We start from the raw sequence: 12,279 nt of genomic DNA on the forward strand, positions 1-12,279 counted from the left end.
CCCAGCTAACGCACAACGTTGCCACAACGTTTCGTGTTAGCAGGGACTGTCTGCGGCGCGCTGGTGTGTCCCGGACTTTAGAGTAGAGAGACAGTTCAACTGCAAGTATGAGCGGCAGAAACGGATATTGCCTTCCCTTTAAGTAGAGCGTAAGGGACAGCCTACCTGGCTTACGGCCATACTAGCCTGAATACGCCCGATCTCGTCCGATCTCGGAAGCTAAGCAGGCTCGGGCCTGGTCAGTACTTGGATGGGAGACCGCCTGGGAATACCAGGTGCTGTAAGCTTTTGCATCTTTTACACACCAGAGGGCGACAAATCACGAGTTTTAACTTTGGATACACGCAATTTCATCATTATTTCAGATTTGACTTCCCCAAATACACAGGCATACAATAGATCTTGTTCTCCAACGTAAACGGTCCCTATTAACTAGTGTACATTTGTAAATAAATTGAGCATCATGGCTAGAAGTGACTAAATGTTGCCTAATCTTTCTCATCGAGAAATGACACAATTACAGCAACACAAAAAGGAACTCCACCGGACAAAGTTCAGTGCTCACAAGGAGCCTCATTCAACACACACGGTTCCATTCCCATTCATACAAAGCACGAAAGTGTAAAACTTGGGAACATACTTGAGAGCAAAGATCACATTCAATCTCATTCAAGGCACGGATGTGAATGCAACGGGATGAAATTACTGAAATGATGCCTGCCCTCGAACTGTGATGATGGACTACCCGACTCGCCAATAATATTGGGTTCTGGTGTATTGAAATACAGGAGCTGCTGGATTTGTGTGTTTTCTTACCCCCTCACCATAGTTTGTCAAATGTTTAAACAACTGAACTTATATTCAAGGTTTGTTTCTCTTCATATGTTTTACTGGTTTACATTTGTCTCAGCAACCTGTTGAATGATTCTTCTGCTTTCAAAACAAAATGACAACAGGATGAATGCACACACTTGAAAATACAATACATGCAATGTTATGCATCATAGTGATGCAACCTCCTTTCAGTTTCATACAGCATGTCAATTAAAATCCTTACTGAAATGCACACCTTCTCAAGATTGCGCTTGACTGGCGTGTCAGGCACTCAATTACAGCTGTTTTATCAAGACAATGTGTTCGTTTTGTAATATATAGTTCCGGTCTGGTGTGGCACCCCAGCTAACGCACAACGTTGCCACAATGTTGCCACAACGTGGCGTGTTAGCAGGGACTGTCTGCGGCGTGCTGGTGTGTCCCGGGCTTTAGAGTAGAGAGACAGTTCAACTGTAAGTATGAACGGCAGAAACGGATATTGCCTTCCCTATAAGTAGAGCGTCAGGGACAGCCTCCCTGGCTTACGGCCATACTAGCCTGAATACGCCCGATCTCGTCCGATCTCGGAAGCTAAGCAGGCTCGGGCCTGGTCAGTACTTGGATGGGAGACCGCCTGGGAATACCAGGTGCTGTAAGCTTTTGCATCTTTTACACACCAGAGGGCGACAAATCACGAGTTTTAACTTTGGATACACGCAATTTCATCATTATTTCAGATTTGACTTCCCCAAATACACAGGCATACAATAGATCTTGTTCTCCAACGTAAACGGTCCCTAGTAACTAGGGTACATTCGTAAATAAATTGAGCATCATGGCTAGAAGTGACTAAATGTTGCCTAATCTTTCTCATCGAGAAATGACACAATTACAGCAACACAAAAAGGAACTCCACCGGACAAAGTTCAGTGCTCACAAGGAGCCTCATTCAACACACACGGTTCCATTCCCATTCATGCAAAGCACGAAAGTGTAAAACTTGGGAACATACTTGAGAGCAAAGATCACATTCAATCTCATTCAAGGCACGGATGTGAATGCAACGGGATGAAATTACTGAAATGATGCCTGCCCTCGAACTGTGAAGATGGACTACCCGACTCGCCAATAATATTGGGTTCTGGTGTATTGAAATACAGGAGCTGCTGGATTTGTGTGTTTTCTTACCCCCTCACGATAGTTTGTCAAATGTTTAAACAACTGAACTTATATTCAAGGTTTGTTTCTCTTCATATGTTTTACTGGTTTACATTTGTCTCAGCAACCTGTTGAATGATTCTTCTGCTTTCAAAACAAAATGACAACAGGATGAATGCACACACTTGAAAATACAATACATGCAATGTTATGCATCATAGTGATGCAACCTCCTTTCAGTTTCATACTGCATGTCAATTGAAATCCTTACTGAAATGCACACCTTCTCAAGATTGCGCTTGACTGGCGTGTCAGGCACTCAATTACAGCTGTTTTATCAAGACAATGTGTTCGTTTTGTAATATATAGTTCCGGTCTGGTGTGGCACCCCAGCTAACGCACAACGTTGCCACAACGTTTCGTGTTAGCAGGGACTGTCTGCGGCGTGCTGGTGTGTCCCGGACTTTAGAGTAGAGAGACAGTTCAACTGCAAGTATGAGCGGCAGAAACGGATATTGCCTTCCCTTTAAGTAGAGCGTCAGGGACAGCCTCCCTGACTTACGGCCATACTAGCCTGAATACGCCCGATCTCGTCTGATCTCGGAAGCTAAGCAGGCTCGGGCCTGGTCAGTACTTGGATGGGAGACCACCTGGGAATACCAGGTGCTGTAAGCTTTTGCATCTTTTACACACCAGAGGGCGACAAATCATGAGTTTTAACTTTGGATACACGCAATTTCATCATTATTTCAGATTTGACTTCCCCAAATACACAGGCATACAATAGATCTTGTTCTCCAACGTAAACGGTCCCTAGTAACTAGGGTACATTCGTAAATAAATTGAGCATCATGGCTAGAAGTGACTAAATGTTGCCTAATCTTTCTCATCGAGAAATGACACAATTACAGCAACACAAAAAGGAACTCCACCGGACAAAGTTCAGTGCTCACAAGGAGCCTCATTCAACACACACGGTTCCATTCCCATTCATGCAAAGCACGAAAGTGTAAAACTTGGGAACATACTTGAGAGCAAAGATCACATTCAATCTCATTCAAGGCACGGATGTGAATGCAACGGGATGAAATTACTGAAATGATGCCTGCCCTCGAACTGTGATGATGGACTACCCGACTCGCCAATAATATTGGGTTCTGGTGTATTGAAATACAGGAGCTGCTGGATTTGTGTGTTTTCTTACCCCCTCACCATAGTTTGTCAAATGTTTAAACAACTGAACTTATATTCAAGGTTTGTTTCTCTTCATATGTTTTACTGGTTTACATTTGTCTCAGCAACCTGTTGAATGATTCTTCTGCTTTCAAAACAAAATGACAACAGGATGAATGCACACACTTGAAAATACAATACATGCAATGTTATGCATCATAGTGATGCAACCTCCTTTCAGTTTCATACTGCATGTCAATTGAAATCCTTACTGAAATGCACACCTTCTCAAGATTGCGCTTGACTGGCGTGTCAGGCACTCAATTACAGCTGTTTTATCAAGACAATGTGTTCGTTTTGTAAAATACAGTTACGGTCTGGTGTGGCACCCCAGCTAACGCACAACGTTGCCACAACGTTTCGTGTTAGCAGGGACTGTCTGCGGCGCGCTGGTGTGTCCCGGACTTTAGAGTAGAGAGACAGTTCAACTGCAAGTATGAGCGGCAGAAACGGATATTGCCTTCCCTTTAAGTAGAGCATCAGGGACAGCCTCCCCGGCTTACGGCCATACTAGCCTGAATACGCCCGATCTCGTCCGATCTCGGAAGCTAAGCAGGCTCCGGCCTGGTCAGTACTTGGATGGGAGACCGCCTGGGAATACCAGGTACTGTAAGCTTTTGCATCTTTTACACACCAGAGGGCGACAAATCACGAGTTTTAACTTTGGATACACGCAATTTCTTCATTATTTCAGATTTGACTTCCCCAAATACACAGGCATACAATAGATCTTGTTCTCCAACGTAAACGGTCCCTAGTAACTAGGGTACATTCGTAAATAAATTGAGCATCATGGCTAGAAGTGACTAAATGTTGCCTAATCTTTCTCATCGAGAAATGACACAATTACAGCAACACAAAAAGGAACTCCACCGGACAAAGTTCAGTGCTCACAAGGAGCCTCATTCAACACACACGGTTCCATTCCCATTCATGCAAAGCACGAAAGTGTAAAACTTGGGAACATACTTGAGAGCAAAGATCACATTCAATCTCATTCAAGGCACGGATGTGAATGCAACGGGATGAAATTACTGAAATGATGCCTGCCCTCGAACTGTGATGATGGACTACCCGACTCGCCAATAATATTGGGTTCTGGTGTATTGAAATACAGGAGCTGCTGGATTTGTGTGTTTTCTTACCCCCTCACCATAGTTTGTCAAATGTTTAAACAATCGAACTTATATTCAAGGTTTGTTTCTCTTCATATGTTTTACTGGTTTACATTTGTCTCAGCAACCTGTTGAATGATTCTTCTGCTTTCAAAACAAAATGACAACAGGATGAATGCACACACTTGAAAATACAATACATGCAATGTTATGCATCATAGTGATGCAACCTCCTTTCAGTTTCATACTGCATGGCAATTGAAATCCTTACTGAAATGCACACCTTCTCAAGATTGCGCTTGACTGGCGTGTCAGGCACTCAATTACAGCTGTTTTATCAAGACAATGTGTTCGTTTTGTAAAATATAGTTCCGGTCTGGTGTGGCACCCCAGCTAACGCACAACGTTGCCACAACGTTTCGTGTTAGCAGGGACTGTCTGCGGCGCGCTGGTGTGTCCCGGACTTTAGAGTAGAGAGACAGTTCAACTGCAAGTATGAGCGGCAGAAACGGATATTGCCTTCCCTTTAAGTAGAGCGTCAGGGACAGCCTCCCTGGCTTACGGCCGTACTAGCCTGAATACGCCTGATTTCGTCCGATCTCGGAAGCTAAGCAGGCTCGGGCCTGGTCAGTACTTGGATGGGAGACCGCCTGGGAATACCAGGTGCTGTAAGCTTTTGCACCTTTTACACACCAGAGGGCGACAAATCACGAGTTTTAACTTTGGATTCACACAATTTCATCATTATTTCAGATTTGACTTCCCCAAATACACAGGCATACAATAGATCTTGTTCTCCAACGTAAACGGTCCCTAGTAACTAGGGTACATTCGTAAATAAATTGAGCATCATGGCTAGAAGTGACTAAATGTTGCCTAATCTTTCTCTTCGAGAAATGACACAATTACAGCAACACAAAAAGGAACTCCACCGGACAAAGTTCAGTGCTCACAAGGAGCCTCATTCAACACACACGGTTCCATTCCCATTCATGCAAAGCACGAAAGTGTAAAACTTGGGAACATACTTGAGAGCAAAGATCACATTCAATCTCATTCAAGGCACGGATGTGAATGCAACGGGATGAAATTACTGAAATGATGCCTGCCCTCGAACTGTGATGATGGACTACCCGACTCGCCAATAATATTGGGTTCTGGTGTATTGAAATACAGGAGCTGCTGGATTTGTGTGTTTTCTTACCCCCTCACCATAGTTTGTCAAATGTTTAAACAACTGAACTTATATTCAAGGTTTGTTTCTCTTCATATGTTTTACTGGTTTACATTTGTCTCAGCAACCTGTTGAATGATTCTTCTGCTTTCAAAACAAAATGACAACAGGATGAATGCACACACTTGAAAATACAATACATGCAATGTTATGCATCATAGTGATGCAACCTCCTTTTAGTTTCATACTGCATGTCAATTGAAATCCTTACTGAAATGCACACCTTCTCAAGATTGCGCTTGACTGGCGTGTCAGGCACTCAATTACAGCTGTATTATCAAGACAATGTGTTCGTTTTGTAAAATATAGTTCCGGTCTGGTGTGGCACCCCAGTTAACGCACAACGTTGCCACAACGTTGCCACAACGTGGCGTGTTAGCAGGGACTGTCTGCGGCGCACTGGTGTGTCCCGGGCTTTAGAGTAGAGAGACAGTTCAACTGTAAGTATGAACGGCAGAAAAGGATATTGCCTTCCCTTTAAGTAGAGCGTCAGGGACAGCCTCCCTGGCTTACGGCCATACTAGCCTGAATACGCCCGATCTCGTCCGATCTCGGAAACTAAGCAGGCTCTGGCCTGGTCAGTACTTGGATGGGAGACCGCCTGGGAATACCAGGTGCTGTAAGCTTTTGCATCTTTTACACACCAGAGGGCGACAAATCACGAGTTTTAACTTTGGATACACGCAATTTCATCATTATTTCAGATTTGACTTCCCCAAATACACAGGCATACAATAGATCTTGTTCTCCAACGTAAACGGTCCCTAGTAACTAGGGTACATTCGTAAATAAATTGAGCATCATGGCTAGAAGTGACTAAATGTTGCCTAATCTTTCTCATCGAGAAATGACACAATTACAGCAACACAAAAAGGAACTCCACCGGACAAAGTTCAGTGCTCACAAGGAGCCTCATTCAACACACACGGTTCCATTCCCATTCATGCAAAGCACGAAAGTGTAAAACTTGGGAACATACTTGAGAGCAAAGATCACATTAAATCTCATTCAAGGCACGGATGTGAATGCAACGGGATGAAATTACTGAAATGATGCCTGCCCTCGAACTGTGATGATGGACTACCCGACTCGCCAATAATATTGGGTTCTGGTGTATTGAAATACAGGAGCTGCTGGATTTGTGTGTTTTCTTACCCCCTCACCATAGTTTGTCAAATGTTTATACAACTGAACTTATATTCAAGGTTTGTTTCTCTTCATATGTTTTACTGGTTTACATTTGTCTCAGCAACCTGTTGAATGATTCTTCTGCTTTCAAAACAAAATGACAACAGGATGAATGCACACACTTGAAAATACAATACATGCAATGTTATGCATCATAGTGATGCAACCTCCTTTCAGTTTCATACTGCATGTCAATTGAAATCCTTACTGAAATGCACACCTTCTCAAGATTGCGCTTGACTGGCGTGTCAGGCACTCAATTACAGCTGTTTTATCAAGACAATGTGTTCGTTTTGTAAAATATAGTTCCGGTCTGGTGTGGCACCCCAGCTAACGCACAACGTTGCCACAACGTTTCGTGTTAGCAGGGACTGTCTGCGGCGCGCTGGTGTGTCCCGGACTTTAGAGTAGAGAGACAGTTCAACTGCAAGTATGAGCGGCAGAAACGGATATTGCCTTCCCTTTAAGTAGAGCGTCAGGGACAGCTTCCCCGGCTTACGGCCATACTAGCCTGAATACGCCCGATCTTGTCCGATCTCGGAAGCTAAGCAGGCTCGGGCCTGGTCAGTACTTGGATGGGAGACCGCCTGGGAATACCAGGTGCTGTAAGCTTTTGCATCTTTTACACACCAGAGGGCGACAAATCACGAGTTTTAACTTTGGATACACGCAATTTCATCATTATTTCAGATTTGACTTCCCCAAATACACAGGCATACAATAGATCTTGTTCTCCAACGTAAACGGTCCCTAGTAACTAGGGTACATTCGTAAATAAATTGAGCATCATGGCTAGAAGTGACTAAATGTTGCCTAATCTTTCTCATCGAGAAATGACACAATTACAGCAACACAAAAAGGAACTCCACCGGACAAAGTTCAGTGTTCACAAGGAGCCTCATTCAACACACACGGTTCCATTCCCATTCATGCAAAGCACGAAAGTGTAAAACTTGGGAACATACTTGAGAGCAAAGATCACATTCAATCTCATTCAAGGCACGGATGTGAATGCAACGGGATGAAATTACTGAAATGATGCCTGCCCTCGAACTGTGATGATGGACTACCCGACTCGCCAATAATATTGGGTTCTGGTGTATTGAAATACAGGAGCTGCTGGATTTGTGTGTTTTCTTACCCCCTCACCATAGTTTGTCAAATGTTTAAACAACTGAACTTATATTCAAGGTTTGTTTCTCTTCATATGTTTTACTGGTTTACATTTGTCTCAGCAACCTGTTGAATGATTCTTCTGCTTTCAAAACAAAATGAAAACAGGATGAATGCACACACTTGAAAATACAATACATGCAATGTTATGCATCATAGTGATGCAACCTCCTTTCAGTTTCATACTGCATGTCAATTGAAATCCTTACTGAAATGCACACCTTCTCAAGATTGCGCTTGACTGGCGTGTCAGGCACTCAATTACAGCTGTTTTATCAAGACAATGTGTTCGTTTTGTAAAATATAGTTCCGGTCTGGTGTGGCACCCCAGCTAACGCACAACGTTGCCACAACGTTGCCACAACGTGGCGTGTTAGCAGGGACTGTCTGCGGCGCACTGGTGTGTCCCGGGCTTTAGAGTAGAGAGACAGTTCAACTGTAAGTATGAACGGCAGAAAAGGATATTGCCTTCCCTGTAAGTAGAGCGTCAGGGACAGCCTCCCTGGCTTACGGCCATACTAGCCTGAATACGCCCGATCTCGTCCGATCTCGGAAGCTAAGCAGGCTCTGGCCTGGTCAGTACTTGGATGGGAGACCGCCTGGGAATACCAGGTGCTGTAAGCTTTTGCATCTTTTACACACCAGAGGGCGACAAATCACGAGTTTTAACTTTGGATACACGCAATTTCATCATTATTTCAGATTTGACTTCCCCAAATACACAGGCATACAATAGATCTTGTTCTCCAACGTAAACGGTCCCTAGTAACTAGGGTACATTCGTAAATAAATTGAGCATCATGGCTAGAAGTGACTAAATGTTGCCTAATCTTTCTCATCGAGAAATGACACAATTACAGCAACACAAAAAGGAACTCCACCGGACAAAGTTCAGTGCTCACAAGGAGCCTCATTCAACACACACGGTTCCATTCCCATTCATGCAAAGCACGAAAGTGTAAAACTTGGGAACATACTTGAGAGCAAAGATCACATTCAATCTCATTCAAGTCACGGATGTGAATGCAACGGGATGAAATTACTGAAATGATGCCTGCCCTCGAACTGTGATGATGGACTACCCGACTCGCCAATAATATTGGGTTCTGGTGTATTGAAATACAGGAGCTGCTGGATTTGTGTGTTTTCTTACCCCCTCACCATAGTTTGTCAAATGTTTAAACAACTGAACTTATATTCAAGGTTTGTTTCTCTTCACATGTTTTACTGGTTTACATTTGTCTCAGCAACCTGTTGAATGATTCTTCTGCTTTCAAAACAAAATGACAACAGGATGAATGCACACACTTGAAAATACAATACATGCAATGTTATGCATCATAGTGATGCAACCTCCTTTCAGTTTCATACTGCATGTCAATTGAAATCCTTACTGAAATGCACACCTTCTCAAGATTGCGCTTGACTGGCGTGTCAGGCACTCAATTACAGCTGTATTATCAAGACAATGTGTTCGTTTTGTAAAATATAGTTCCGGTCTGGTGTGGCACCCCAGTTAACGCACAACGTTGCCACAACGTTTCGTGTTAGCAGGGACTGTCTGCGGCGCGCTGGTGTGTCCCGGACTTTAGAGTAGAGAGACAGTTCAACTGCAAGTATGAGCGGCAGAAACGGATATTGCCTTCCCTTTAAGTAGAGCATCAGGGACAGCCTCCCCGGCTTACGGCCATACTAGCCTGAATACGCCCGATCTCGTCCGATCTCGGAAGCTAAGCAGGCTCCGGCCTGGTCAGTACTTGGATGGGAGACCGCCTGGGAATACCAGGTGCTGTAAGCTTTTGCATCTTTTACACACCAGAGGGCGACAAATCACGAGTTTTAACTTTGGATACAAGCAATTTCATCATTATTTCAGATTTGACTTCCCCAAATACACAGGCATACAATAGATCTTGTTCTCCAACGTAAACGGTCCCTAGTAACTAGGGTACATTCGTAAATAAATTGAGCATCATGGCTAGAAGTGACTAAATGTTGCCTAATCTTTCTCATCGAGAAATGACACAATTACAGCAACACAAAAAGGAACTCCACCGGACAAAGTTCAGTGCTCACAAGGAGCCTCATTCAACACACACGGTTCCATTCCCATTCATGCAAAGCACGAAAGTGTAAAACTTGGGAACATACTTGAGAGCAAAGATCACATTCAATCTCATTCAAGGCACGGATGTGAATGCAACGGGTTGAAATTACTGAAATGATGCCTGCCCTCGAACTGTGATGATGGACTACCCGACTCGCCAATAATATTGGGTTCTGGTGTATTGAAATACAGGAGCTGCTTGATTTGTGTGTTTTCTTACCCCCTCACCATAGTTTGTCAAATGTTTAAACAACTGAACTTATATTCAAGGTTTGTTTCTCTTCATATGTTTTACTGGTTTACATTTGTCTCAGCAACCTGTTGAATGATTCTTCTGCTTTCAAAACAAAATGACAACAGGATGAATGCACACACTTGAAAATACAATACATGCAATGTTATGCATCATAGTGATGCAACCTCCTTTCAGTTTCATACTGCATGTCAATTGAAATCCTTACTGAAATGCACACCTTCTCAAGATTGCGCTTGACGGGCGTGTCAGGCACTCAATTACAGCTGTTTTATCAAGACAATGTGTTCGTTTTGTAATATATAGTTCCGGTCTGGTGTGGCACCCCAGCTAACGCACAACGTTTCCACAATGTTGCCACAACGTGGCGTGTTAGCAGGGACTGTCTGCGGCGCGCTGGTGTGTCCCGGGCTTTAGAGTAGAGAGACAGTTCAACTGTAAGTATGAACGGCAGAAACGGATATTGCCTTCCCTTTAAGTAGAGCGTCAGGGACAGCCTCACTGGCTTACGGCCATACTAGCCTGAATACGCCCGATCTCGTCCGATCTCGGAAGCTAAGCAGGCTCGGGCCTGGTCAGTACTTGGATGGGAGACCGCCTGGGAATACCTGGTGCTGTAAGCTTTTGCATCTTTTACACACCAGAGGGCGACAAATCACGAGTTTTAACTTTGGATACACGCAATTTCATCATTATTTCAGATTTGACTTCCCCAAATACACAGGCATACAATAGATCTTGTTCTCCAACGTAAACGGTCCCTAGTAACTAGGGTACATTCGTAAATAAATTGAGCATCATGGCTAGAAGTGACTAAATGTTGCCTAATCTTTCTCATCGAGAAATGACACAATTACAGCAACACAAAAAGGAACTCCACCGGACAAAGTTCAGTGCTCACAAGGAGCCTCATTCAACACACACGGTTCCATTCCCATTCATGCAAAGCACGAAAGTGTAAAACTTGGGAACATACTTGAGAGCAAAGATCACATTCAATCTCATTCAAGGCACGGATGTGAATGCAACGGGATGAAATTACTGAAATGATGCCTGCCCTCGAACTGTGATGATGGACTACCCGACTCGCCAATAATATTGGGTTCTGGTGTATTGAAATACAGGAGCTGCTGGATTTGTGTGTTTTCTTACCCCCTCACCATAGTTTGTCAAATGTTTAAACAACTGAACTTATATTCAAGGTATGTTTCTCTTCATATGTTTTACTGGTTTACATTTGTCTCAGCAACCTGTTGAATGATTCTTCTGCTTTCAAAACAAAATGACAACAGGATGAATGCACACACTTGAAAATACAATACATGCAATGTTATGCATCATAGTGATGCAACCTCCTTTCAGTTTCATACTGCATGTCAATTGAAATCCTTACTGAAATGCACACCTTCTCAAGATTGCGCTTGACTGGCGTGTCAGGCACGCAATTACAGCTGTTTTATCAAGACAATGTGTTCGTTTTGTAATATATAGTTCTGGTCTGGTGTGGCACCCCAGCTAACGCACAACGTTGCCACAATGTTGCCACAACGTGGCATGTAAGCAGGGACTGGCTGCAGCGCGCTGGTGTGTCCCGGGCTTTAGAGTAGAGAGACAGTTCAACTGCAAGTATGAGCGGCAGAAACGGATATTGCCTTCCCTTTAAGTAGAGCGTCAGGGACAGCCTTCCTGGCTTACGGCCATACTAGCCTGAATACGCCCGATCTCGGAAGCTAAGCAGGCTCGTGCCTGGTCAGTACTTGGATGGGAGACAGCCTGGGAATACCAGGTGCTGTAAGCTTTTGCATCTTTTACACACCAAAGGGCGACAAATCACGAGTTTTAACTTTGGATACACGCAATTTCATCATTATTTCAGATTTGACTTCCCCAAATACACAGGCATACAATAGATCTTGTTCTCCAACGTAAACGGTCCCTAGTAACTAGTGTACATTTGTAAATAAATTGAGCATCATGGCTAGAAGTGACTAAATGTTGCCTAATC

General features: G+C 43.7%; 10 non-coding genes and 1 pseudogene across 10 annotated transcripts; all 11 read left to right on the forward strand.

Annotated features, from left to right (window-relative positions):
• The first annotated feature begins 168 nt into the window (after positions 1–168).
• On the forward strand, positions 169–287 carry LOC136740404 (5S ribosomal RNA). The gene has a single exon (XR_010813240.1). It is a non-coding gene; the product is annotated as a 5S ribosomal RNA (ribosomal RNA).
• A 1,066-nt stretch (positions 288–1,353) lies between these two features.
• Positions 1,354–1,472, forward strand: LOC136740416 (5S ribosomal RNA). The gene has a single exon (XR_010813251.1). It is a non-coding gene; the product is annotated as a 5S ribosomal RNA (ribosomal RNA).
• A 1,055-nt stretch (positions 1,473–2,527) lies between these two features.
• On the forward strand, positions 2,528–2,646 carry LOC136740494 (5S ribosomal RNA). The gene has a single exon (XR_010813326.1). It is a non-coding gene; the product is annotated as a 5S ribosomal RNA (ribosomal RNA).
• Positions 2,647–3,701: 1,055 nt separating this feature from the next.
• LOC136740576 (5S ribosomal RNA) lies at positions 3,702–3,820 on the forward strand. The gene has a single exon (XR_010813404.1). It is a non-coding gene; the product is annotated as a 5S ribosomal RNA (ribosomal RNA).
• A 1,055-nt stretch (positions 3,821–4,875) lies between these two features.
• Positions 4,876–4,994, forward strand: LOC136740646 (5S ribosomal RNA). Its single transcript, XR_010813469.1, has one exon. It is a non-coding gene; the product is annotated as a 5S ribosomal RNA (ribosomal RNA).
• A 1,066-nt stretch (positions 4,995–6,060) lies between these two features.
• Positions 6,061–6,179, forward strand: LOC136740608 (5S ribosomal RNA). The gene has a single exon (XR_010813434.1). It is a non-coding gene; the product is annotated as a 5S ribosomal RNA (ribosomal RNA).
• A 1,055-nt stretch (positions 6,180–7,234) lies between these two features.
• On the forward strand, positions 7,235–7,353 carry LOC136740516 (5S ribosomal RNA). Its single transcript, XR_010813346.1, has one exon. It is a non-coding gene; the product is annotated as a 5S ribosomal RNA (ribosomal RNA).
• Positions 7,354–8,419: 1,066 nt separating this feature from the next.
• On the forward strand, positions 8,420–8,538 carry LOC136740413 (5S ribosomal RNA). Its single transcript, XR_010813248.1, has one exon. It is a non-coding gene; the product is annotated as a 5S ribosomal RNA (ribosomal RNA).
• A 1,055-nt stretch (positions 8,539–9,593) lies between these two features.
• LOC136740485 (5S ribosomal RNA) lies at positions 9,594–9,712 on the forward strand. Its single transcript, XR_010813317.1, has one exon. It is a non-coding gene; the product is annotated as a 5S ribosomal RNA (ribosomal RNA).
• A 1,066-nt stretch (positions 9,713–10,778) lies between these two features.
• On the forward strand, positions 10,779–10,897 carry LOC136740356 (5S ribosomal RNA). The gene has a single exon (XR_010813193.1). It is a non-coding gene; the product is annotated as a 5S ribosomal RNA (ribosomal RNA).
• A 1,066-nt stretch (positions 10,898–11,963) lies between these two features.
• On the forward strand, positions 11,964–12,072 carry LOC136740772 (uncharacterized; annotated as a pseudogene).
• The last annotated feature ends 207 nt before the right edge of the window (positions 12,073–12,279 follow it).

The sequence above is a fragment of the Amia ocellicauda genome, unplaced genomic scaffold, assembly GCF_036373705.1.
Source record: "Amia ocellicauda isolate fAmiCal2 unplaced genomic scaffold, fAmiCal2.hap1 HAP1_SCAFFOLD_64, whole genome shotgun sequence".
NCBI lineage: Eukaryota > Metazoa > Chordata > Actinopteri > Amiiformes > Amiidae > Amia > Amia ocellicauda.